At 42.0% G+C, this 10,054-nt stretch overlaps 1 protein-coding gene across 1 annotated transcript in view; it reads right to left on the reverse strand.

Moving 5' to 3' along the window:
- The window catches only part of reln (reelin), a 156,437-nt gene extending 146,690 nt beyond the window's left edge, over positions 1-9,747 (reverse strand). Inside the window, exon 1 of the mRNA XM_032523789.1 lies at positions 9,631-9,747. The gene's annotated coding sequence lies outside the window, so the exon portion shown is untranslated. The remainder of the gene's footprint in view (positions 1-9,630) is intronic.
- Between the last annotated feature and the right edge of the window lie 307 nt (positions 9,748-10,054).

The raw sequence follows: 10,054 nt of genomic DNA on the forward strand, positions 1-10,054 counted from the left end.
CCCCGCTGTCATGGCAACGGAGCTGTGAAAGAACAAGCTGAGGAATATGAGACATGGGAGATGACAGACACATGGCCACATTGTGACAGAGACAGACGGAGTGCTGAGTGGTTTGACACCACAGACAGCCATTTCCCTATCCTAACATCAAGCATGCAAGCAATTAGAAAGGAAAGGAGGCAGAAGTCATGTGAGACACAGCACAGTCAAGAAAACAGTAAAGCTAGAGTTAAAGTGCAATTCATGAGCAGAGTAGTAATCACAGAAAATGTGTTTAATTGTTAAGCGGTGAATCCATGTATTTTCAGTCCTTAGGTATCATTTAAGCTGACATGGGACTAGTTTCCTGTACAAAAAACATCAATGAGCTGACCTACTGACATGAACTTTTCAGCATTCTAGTTCCAAATCCCCACTGTTACCCTTTCTGGATTCAAGAGAACATAAGCTATGAGTGTGGCTGAAAATCAATGAGATAAATGATACAAAAAATGTCCTACCATGTGAAATCCTCCACAAAACCTCACATAGAACTGTCTGCGTTCACAGAAAACTCTTTTAGCTTAATAGATACAATATTGATTTTAGTGTGGTTGGTGCAAATGTCCATAAACTTGTAAAATAAAAAAAATAAAAAATACAAAACCGCTCTTGTTCTCACTCCGCTGTATCCCGCATAATCTGAGCCGTTTTAAGGCATTGTGCTAAGCAACAGCCTGAAAGAGGTTGCTTTTCTTGTGTGTGCAAGAGATGCCCAGCATGTCTGGCACACACATAATAAAACAGATATATCCCAATAGATACCGTTCATCCCTAGACACCAGCTCAGGCTCTCACTTCATACACTGCATGTGTGTGTATGCACACATGCAGTGTATGAAGTGAGATAGCAGCGATACAATTCTCTTACACAATCATAAAGACTGTTACGATACACACAAACTCTCACTCACACAGTACTAACACACACTTGGATAAAACAGGCCGTAGTAGTAGAGGTGTAAATGTGCATGCACAGATTCACTCACATTAAAAACACAGAGGGGGGAGGGGGATGGGGGCACTGAGGCCATGGAACATACAACAAAAAGCAAGCAGGCAGCCTTGAGCTATGAGCTCAGATAAATAAATAAATAAATAAATAGGAGAAAATCTCATTTTAAACCAGTAGCTTCACACCCTCTCTTACAGCCCACTCCTCATCCTCCTCCCTGTTCTCCTCCTCCTCCCCATAGGTTTCATTCTGAAGAAGCACAAAGACTGGCTACCCAGCATTCATCTCTTCAACTCCATCCATCCCACCTATCGTGTGGCCTCCAGAGACATGGACCAGGAGCACTGCACTGACTGTGTTTTCTGCTTTTCTTTATTCCCAGAATGAATTCTGGCAGTACCAGACCACAGCAGGATCTGACACCTGACAATCAAGCCGCAGAGGGGGCAGGGTCCACTTTGTATGTGTCAGTGTGAATCTACTGCAACACATTTATTGGCTCTATTTCATATTTCATGGTTTATTATGTTAAACTTTGAGGCTAGTACAATGATGCCAATTAGAGGAAGGCATGGATGTCATGGGAGCTTACAAATTCCAAAACGACAACCACAGTCGCCACACAACCTTTGTGTTTACCATCTAGGTTTTGCCTTCTGTAGCTCCACAGGCCAAACACTGCAACCCACCACCTCATTTGAGCGGAGTTCTGAATCCATATTGTGCTACATTATGTAAACAAGCAGAGATAAGTAGCGGCTGTGGGCATGTGGATTCTGTGAGTGTGGATGCTGGAGAGACATGATGGATCATGGCAGTTTCGGCATGTAAACCCAACACAAATGCCCTGGGCTGGAAAACCAAATAGATTTGGTCAGACTTGACATCTCCTTAACAGAGGACACAATCCTTAAAAACCCCAAACCACCAACAGTGGAAGGAAAGGTAGGGAGAGGGGGGCTAAGTGGGGACCAAGTGGGACCGATGATACAGATGATAATGTGCCCTTCATTTTTCTGGTTACGAAAAGAAGGAGGGAGGCCTTTGGCCTTAATTATATGGGTCAGTGGACCAGGAGCTGGTGGTCCCACATGGAGGGGATCAACAAGTCAAACTAATGCACAGACACACACACAGACATCTTGATTCAAAAAGGGAGTCAATTAAGAATGAAACCTACCAAAATGCAAACACAGCCCACATTGCTGTATTCAGTGATATATTGAGTATTTTATCAGTTAAGAAGAAAAAAACTGAACATGGAAAAAAAGATGACAGTAAAGTAAAGAGAACATCTCAGTGAATTTGTTTCTTGACTTTATATTTAATCATTATTAAAAAAGGCTGTGCAATTGCATGTTCAATCATGAAAACCAAAGTCAATAGCTGTCCCACTACAGTGTACCAATGACAAAGAGAACAGAGCCTCATGCACACCTGCTCCACCATCAACATGATGGCTAGAGACTGTAATTAACAGCGAAAGGCAGATACACATCACCATGAACACATGCATGCAGTCACACACAGCCACACCTTTACACAACATAAAATGGCCTTCTGAAACGTTCACTGTAGGTCCTTCAGCACAGTGCTCCACACACTCACGGATTCAATTACAGGTCAGAGGTCCCAAGACAGTCCCATCCTACCACAATATACAATGGGACCTCCCCCACTCATTGCTCCCCATCCTCCAAGCATTTCCCTCATTCATTTATCCTCCACTCTTCACACCATTCTGCTCAGCTGTCATCTCTCACTTCGTCTCCTCTAAATGGCTATTGACTGTGCTCACAGAGCTTTCGTTCTTTGTCTGTCTCCATCACAAATGTGTATGCCAATCACAGGCTTATGTTCTTTGTATATTCACTTCACTGATCTAAAAAATCCTCTATCTAAAAGATAGCCAAGTAGTCTTTTTTAAAATCTAAAACCTGTTTCCATTAATTTACCTTTCCAAGCGTTGTTACTGCAGTTTTTAAACTAATCTATTTTCTCTGGTTGCCCTTTTCCTCGATCATTGCCCTCTCTCTCAAAGCTTTCTCTCCTACGCTTATCCGCTGTTACTCACTCAGTCTCTCTCCTACTCTCTCCTTTATTCTTTCCTCATTCCCTCTTCCCTCATCTTTGTAAGTTTCACGCTCCTGCCCTGAGGGAAGCTCTCCCTTTCACTTGCTGAACCCGGAGAGAAGAAAAATGTATTTCTCTCTCTTTGTGTCACTGCATTTGTTTCTGGTAACTAGCCAGGGAAGTCGATCCTGCATACAACAGTTACTGTGTTACTGTGTCACTGTGTCAAAACATGGCTGGCTTTGTGTTGCAGGGCACAGTAACTATTCATTACTATTATTACTCATTTTTGCTCACGTAATTTTTTGTCATTCACCAGTGTTGTTTATAATCGTATGGCCAATATTCACACAAAATCTCATGTACTTTACTTTATACAGTACATACAACTGTTAAACCTAACCCTAAAATAAGAAAGTCAACACTCATTGCAAAATCCAAATAACTGGTAGAGATACTACAGAAACTAAAATATCTGAATGGGGTACCCCATATATACAGACAACCACACATCCCACACAGACAAGGCCATGCCTTATAAATCTATAATTTCAACAAGCACACCCTCACCCCCTCACACCTCTCCCCTGCAATGCATTTTCTACTTGTCCTGCATGAGCGCGTCAGATTTACTACCTCTCTGCTCACCGGCAGAGGTTAGGTTGATATACAGTGAGTAGCGATATAGAAAAAAACAGAGGAAAGAAAAAGAGGAGGAGATGACAACAGAGAATTTAGCTATCCGAGCCCTCAGCACCTCTGCTGATGAGTTTTGTTCTACTGGCATCAGTCTAGAAAGAGCTCGGAAACTCATCACGTCTCTGGGCTACAGCAAAGGTAATTATGACTAATGAAGTGCAGACTTTTACGGCCAAACATGGGCCCAACTGCTTTTTGTGCTCATAATGGCATACAGAGAGACACACTCTGCTGCACTGCATAAACATTAACCAGACGCAGAATCAAGGTCACCTCAGCAGATTAGCACAGCTTGTAAATGACTTCAATTAAACAAGTTGTTAATGACTGCCAGCTAATGACCAAGTCCTACACTGTCAGCTTAAACAAAGCAAATCCTCTGTTTAACCTACACTGTGTGACAATCAGCCCATCTATAGGTGTATCTACGGATTGTTAATGTTGCTAAAAATAAATTATAAATGCTTCTCTGATATTTTATCCATTAAAATAATTCAAACAAATAATTTACTTGACATGCTTCGTAGTGCTCAACTAATCCTTGGGGATTAATGAGAAGAGATTTATTTTTTTAAATAAAATAATACTCAGCCAAAATGAAATCAATCATTGAAGTGGTAAAACACAATATGGAGTAATTTCACTCTACACAATGAATAGAAGAGGACACATTTTGATCATCTATCTAGTTGCAATAATTAAACATGAGTAATGAGCTTCTCCATAATTAACCTGGTCCCCAAGCTACACTCTTCTCTATTAGAGAGAAGATCAAGAGAGCACCAAAGACTGGGAGATAGGGGTGGGATATGAAATGTTCACACAACAGAAAGAGAGATCAAACCCATTTGCTTGAACCAGGGTGGAAACTTTCTATGCAATTAAATGGCAATTCCAATCATGAACTGGGAGAGGGGATCTCATCATCAGCAGAAGCTGATGGATTATGGTTATGAGCCTGAGCAATGCTGTCACAGGGCCAGGCTAGGCTCACTCACCCCCACCACCCTTCTGCTCGCCATCATTTCAGCTATTTAACAAGTCATTATCCCACCTCGTTACATCTGACGTCACAGTCGGTTGTTTGACCTATAAAAGCACATGGGCAGTCAGGTCAGGGAGAGCCCAGTGGCAATTAAAGAATCACCATCATCTTCTGCCTCTGAAGCAAAACAAACAGATTATAGAAGCACTCAAGTGGAGAGAGTATTTTGTTGTAGGAGAGATAAGAAAGTGAAATAATGTTTTCACGTATTAATCAGCAAGGCCCTGCGCTATCAGAAAAAAAACTCACAAATACACAAGGAAAACAACCACATAATGAGAAGCTAAAGGTCAATCTAGACCCTAGAACAAAAGAAGGAAAATTGCAGCTCCTCTGCACTCTGGTCCTTTACATTTCCATGTCGTGTATTTCCCTTTGTTGGTTCCACAATGAAACTTTAAGGCATGTTTAAAAAATGTATTATATATTATATAATATAATCTACTACTAGATATTACAAAATAAATATGAGGTCAATTCAAATCCCAGTAAAAACCTTTACTTGACTTACAGTGGAGCTATGGGAAGAATAATTCAAACATTAAACAAACTGTTTTATAAACCTAGCTATTTTATTTCTAAACTGGTTTTAAAACCAATAATAAAAATGATGTTATTCGACATAGAGGCCTGGTTCTCACCTACAATGTACCTGTGTTGGCCCCTCTAATAAACAGTGACATAAAACAAGGCTGACTGATGACCCTTGTCCTAGAAAATCATGATGGTGTTTGGCATCTCACCCTCCTAGTTAATGCATTGTGATAGCAGACCAACTTATCCACACAGTTTTGGTTCCATGACTGTGTTAGTGGTTATATGTGTAGTTTTAGGTCTCAGCCAACAATATACCCCTACTAGAGGTCTAACTCTATAAACAGCTGGCCTACCTACCACAATAGACAAACCGCCACGGTCTCAAAGTCCCTCGCATGGGGGAAATGTTTAGTGGTAATATATGAATGAAAACCACAATTCCAATTTATTGTATCTGTACGAGACATGTAAATACTGTATAAGTTGTTAGACACAGAAAAGACAAAAATAAACCAGCATAAGTAGATAGGTTAGTGGTAAATAGGTTTCAGTGAACATTCAATGACTGAAGCAAAAATTGACTGTATTTGGAGGAACAGGAAGAGTGACCCTGTGCTCTTGTCCTTTATGCTTCCTTCCTTGGTTGCTTATTGAGGCCAAGGCAGTGTTGCTGTACACTGGCTCAGCTGTGAGCCTCTCAGAAGGAGCCGTAAAACTAACCACCAGTGGGAGGTTAAGCTACTCCAGTGTCACTCTGACAACCCACAGTGATGGCGACACACTTCCTCTGCCAAGTTCTGGATCCTGACAAGGACAAAAATGTTTTCCAACTCGTCCATTGGGGTCCGAGTCTCACGTCATGGATGAACAAGCTGAATAATTCATACAAGTATGACTGAGAGTGTAGAGCCAGAAAGCCTGAAGGAACAACAGAGTGGATTCAGAGCTTCTTTCATATTAGCAGACTGCTGGCCGCATGGCTGGGGGAGCTGAGCCCTTTCGAAGCGCAGGCTGTTGTGAGAGAAACACTGAATTATGCATCTGAGAAGGGAGAGGAGATTGGCTGCTGGCTCCAATACCACCCCCTCCTCCGTTACCTTCTTTCCCATTCACTGACAGATGAGGGCATCTAAATGAAGTTTCACAGGAGGTCAGCGCTGCAGACTCAGGATTGATAGACACTGTGGGGCGTGTCCTTCTTTCTTCTGTTTTCTGCACCATTTCACAGAATTGGAGGAAATGCCACTCTCCGTCCTGTCATCCGGGGGGGACGGGCGCGGGGGGGGGGACGGATCGGGATAGAGGTCCTGACGCCTCTGGCGAAGACGTATGCTCGGTGACACATTGATGACACATTTGGGCCTCTGAAATCGGCGGAGGGTGGTTGTGAGGCCTGCTGTATCGATTCTCAGGGATGAGAACCATCTCCTGCCACACCTACAATGAGCAATGGGGTCACAAGGTCACAATTTTAACTGCCTTCCCTCTCCCTAAAAATCAATTCCTTATTAGAACTTCATTGCCATCAGAGAGGGAATGGAACAGCACTAAAATGAAGACAGAAGACATTCACCTTCGTCACATATGATTATAAATGCTCTCTGGTTTCCCTCTGGTTTTTATGGAGGAATTCCAGTGGTTCCGTCCCTTTTTCATTAGCTGGGCCTGTTCCTCCTCCTCATTTGAACCTTTTTGCTCCTTGTCTCTTGACAGTTCATTGCCAGGCTGTTGGTTCTATTTCTGTCTATTGCCGCAGGCTATACATTCTGCATATTGTGCATGTACAGATGAAACCCACATATGAAACACCTGCTTTTAACGCACACTGTAAAATATTCCATTCAGCATGAGGGTTTTTTCCACAGCAATTCACTATGTGGTTTGTTGGCAGTGGAGAGAAGAAATCGCTTCTAAAGGTTGGTGAATTATTGAGAGGGTAAAGGAACTTGCTGGTATAGCTCAAAGACACCTGTGATTGCTCTCCTGTCTTAATAGATCATCGTTTGTCCACCCAGATGCTGTCAAAAGTAGGCTGTCACATTCCTGATGTCCTTCAATGCTACTGCTGTTTGTGACAAAACTACCTCTGGCTAAATGGGGTTCACAGGGAGAAGGTGTAATAGATGATTGCAGGTCCCTTAATGGATCCTCCTGACTTTCACAACCACCTAAGGCCTATGGCAAAAATATCCTCCTGCAGTCAATTTGACTCATGAAACTGGAGCAATGGGCCCCTCCTTGTCCCTGTCCTCTAGACTACCTCGCTCTCCTAAAATGTAATGGTCAATCAGTGATAAGCTAGCCAAGGCTACTAGAAATCGCAACAGGCAATAAAAAGCAACCAACATTCAAAAGTCAAATAACAGTATAATACCCTCTATTGCAACCACTGCACAGTTTAATATACAAAGACATCAATTATGAAAAGTTGCCCAACTTTTTGATCTAGATGATCTTACACATTTTTTAAGACAAATCCTTAAAAGGTCTCCCACTTCATTTATATGCAAAATATAACTCTGAAAATGGTGGCTGATCACACATTAATTCATCCCTATATAGATCCATCAATTAATTTATTTCTGTATGTGTGTCGGTATTAACCTCCCATTTAAGATTATGTATGGTTGAAAAGGAGGGGCATTGGGATACTATGCATTACATCAATTTCCCCTATTATTTATGAGCTACTACAAGCTGTGGACAATCTGTAGACACAAACAACTTAATGAGTGCATAAATATAGATGACATGCTCCAGGCTTGTGGCAGAAATATATAACCCCCTCAGGCTATAGGTCCGTTTCTGTTTCTTACCCCCACCTTAAGCTCTGGGATGCGTATACGTATAAAACAAAGATGGAGGGGGAAGGCGGTGACGCTTTTTTCAGAGTCAGATTTATGATCTGGATAACTACACAAGGCCAGATAAGCCTGTATCATCCACAGTGGTACAGGTTTTTCAGAAAGCCAATATAGCTGTAAAATAATGCATTACCTGAATTCTACTTTCCTTGCCTTATGTAGCTTGTCTCTTCATTTTGACATACAAAAGCGTCAGCTATAGCATTACACTGCAGTCATCATGAACATTTACTTCATAATTTTCAAAATATTGCTAGGTAATAGAGTAAATCACCTTCTATAGCTCAAACATTAAAGAAAGAGTGCAGAGAGAGAGAGAGAGAGAGAGAGAGAGAGATGCATGTAAGCATATAACATGGAAACATACACAGACCACACAGAAATAGAATCTACTTTCCACTATTTTTCCATACATACTCCCACGCTCCACCTGCTTTTGCCCATGAGCTGTTAGGGTATGTCTTGCTGGTTGCTGGAGCCCTGACAAATCCCATCATATCCAGGGATATGTGGTCAAGACTTGATGTGTGGCAGTGTCTTTCTTGACGATGGTCATTACCATTTCACAAAACTGACCTTGACATGGCTGCTGTTTGAAAAGCTGTGGAGCATACTATGTGGCTCAGGTGAGAGAAAAAGGGAAAGTTGCTGGTGGATTAGATGACTGGAGGGGGCTCTAACAGGTTTTTTTTCTGATGCATAACCAACTATGAGAGACTATGAGGGACTGTCAACCTTTGGGATTCAAATCACTCCAGGTTTTCACTGAATATGCTTGAGATGAAACCTCTCCCATAAACATCTTTATCAACCTGACTCGCTAGTTACGTCCACCTTGATGTTTGTGCTCTTTTTACCCTTTTTCTGGTTTGGTATGGATGGGTGTATTTTTGAGACTGCTGTGGTCAATGACGCACTCAAAGAGCAACTGACCTTGTCATTTTGCTGTCACATTTCACTCCATATTTCTCAATCTACTATTGTCCTTCCCCACCTCTCCATATCAGAGGCCACAGGGATTTTTTTCCCCCTTTTCTCTCCTTGTCTCGCATCATCTCGTGACATGGGGTGTTGTGTCCTGCTAAAAGTTTACCAGTTCGTATCGTTAAGAAATGACTGATGCTACATTTTTCATGTGGGGCATTAAAAATTGAAAAGATCCGTTCCCCTACTTCATTCTGAGACTCAAGGAAAAAAAACAAGTCTCAATAATGGATGAGAGAAAGGTTTGCTAAGAAAAGAGAGCCGGTGTGGTGCGATTGAGCTGAGGGGAGAGGGGGAGGGAGTGAGAAGGGGGATGGAGGGGATGATGTATGGGTGGACACAGCGAGAAAGATGGAGACAGATTTAGGGAAAAGGAAGTTGTTGGCCAGTGGAGAGGAAAAGGGAGAGGAAGAAAGAGTGTCTGGTGATCTGACCTGGTGTGGTGAAACATGTCTCTTCCACGTGCAGCTATTGTCCATGGTTGCACACAGCTGGCTGCTCCTGGTGCTCTGCTCTTATTCAGTCACGCACAGCGAAAAACAGCCGGTTCTGTCTCACAATGCCAAACATTCAATACACACATATGTACAAACACACACACAGAAACACACAGACTCTCATCAAGTAATTGCCACAGGGCATATATTTGCTACTATAAAAGAGCATTCATTGCTCAAGATCTTGTTTGCCACAGAAAAATGTTAAACTAGCTAAAATTCGTCAGCTTAAACATTCCTGAAGGCACAACGCAGCTATTGTGAGAGGCGTGTTGGACAGTGGTAACAAGATGAGGATGGAGACACTCAAAGTGACTATATGTAACTTTTTAATGTTTCTGAAGCTGTCATTTTTCATACA

The sequence above is a fragment of the Etheostoma spectabile genome, chromosome 8 (assembly GCF_008692095.1).
Source record: "Etheostoma spectabile isolate EspeVRDwgs_2016 chromosome 8, UIUC_Espe_1.0, whole genome shotgun sequence".
Taxonomy (NCBI): domain Eukaryota; kingdom Metazoa; phylum Chordata; class Actinopteri; order Perciformes; family Percidae; genus Etheostoma; species Etheostoma spectabile.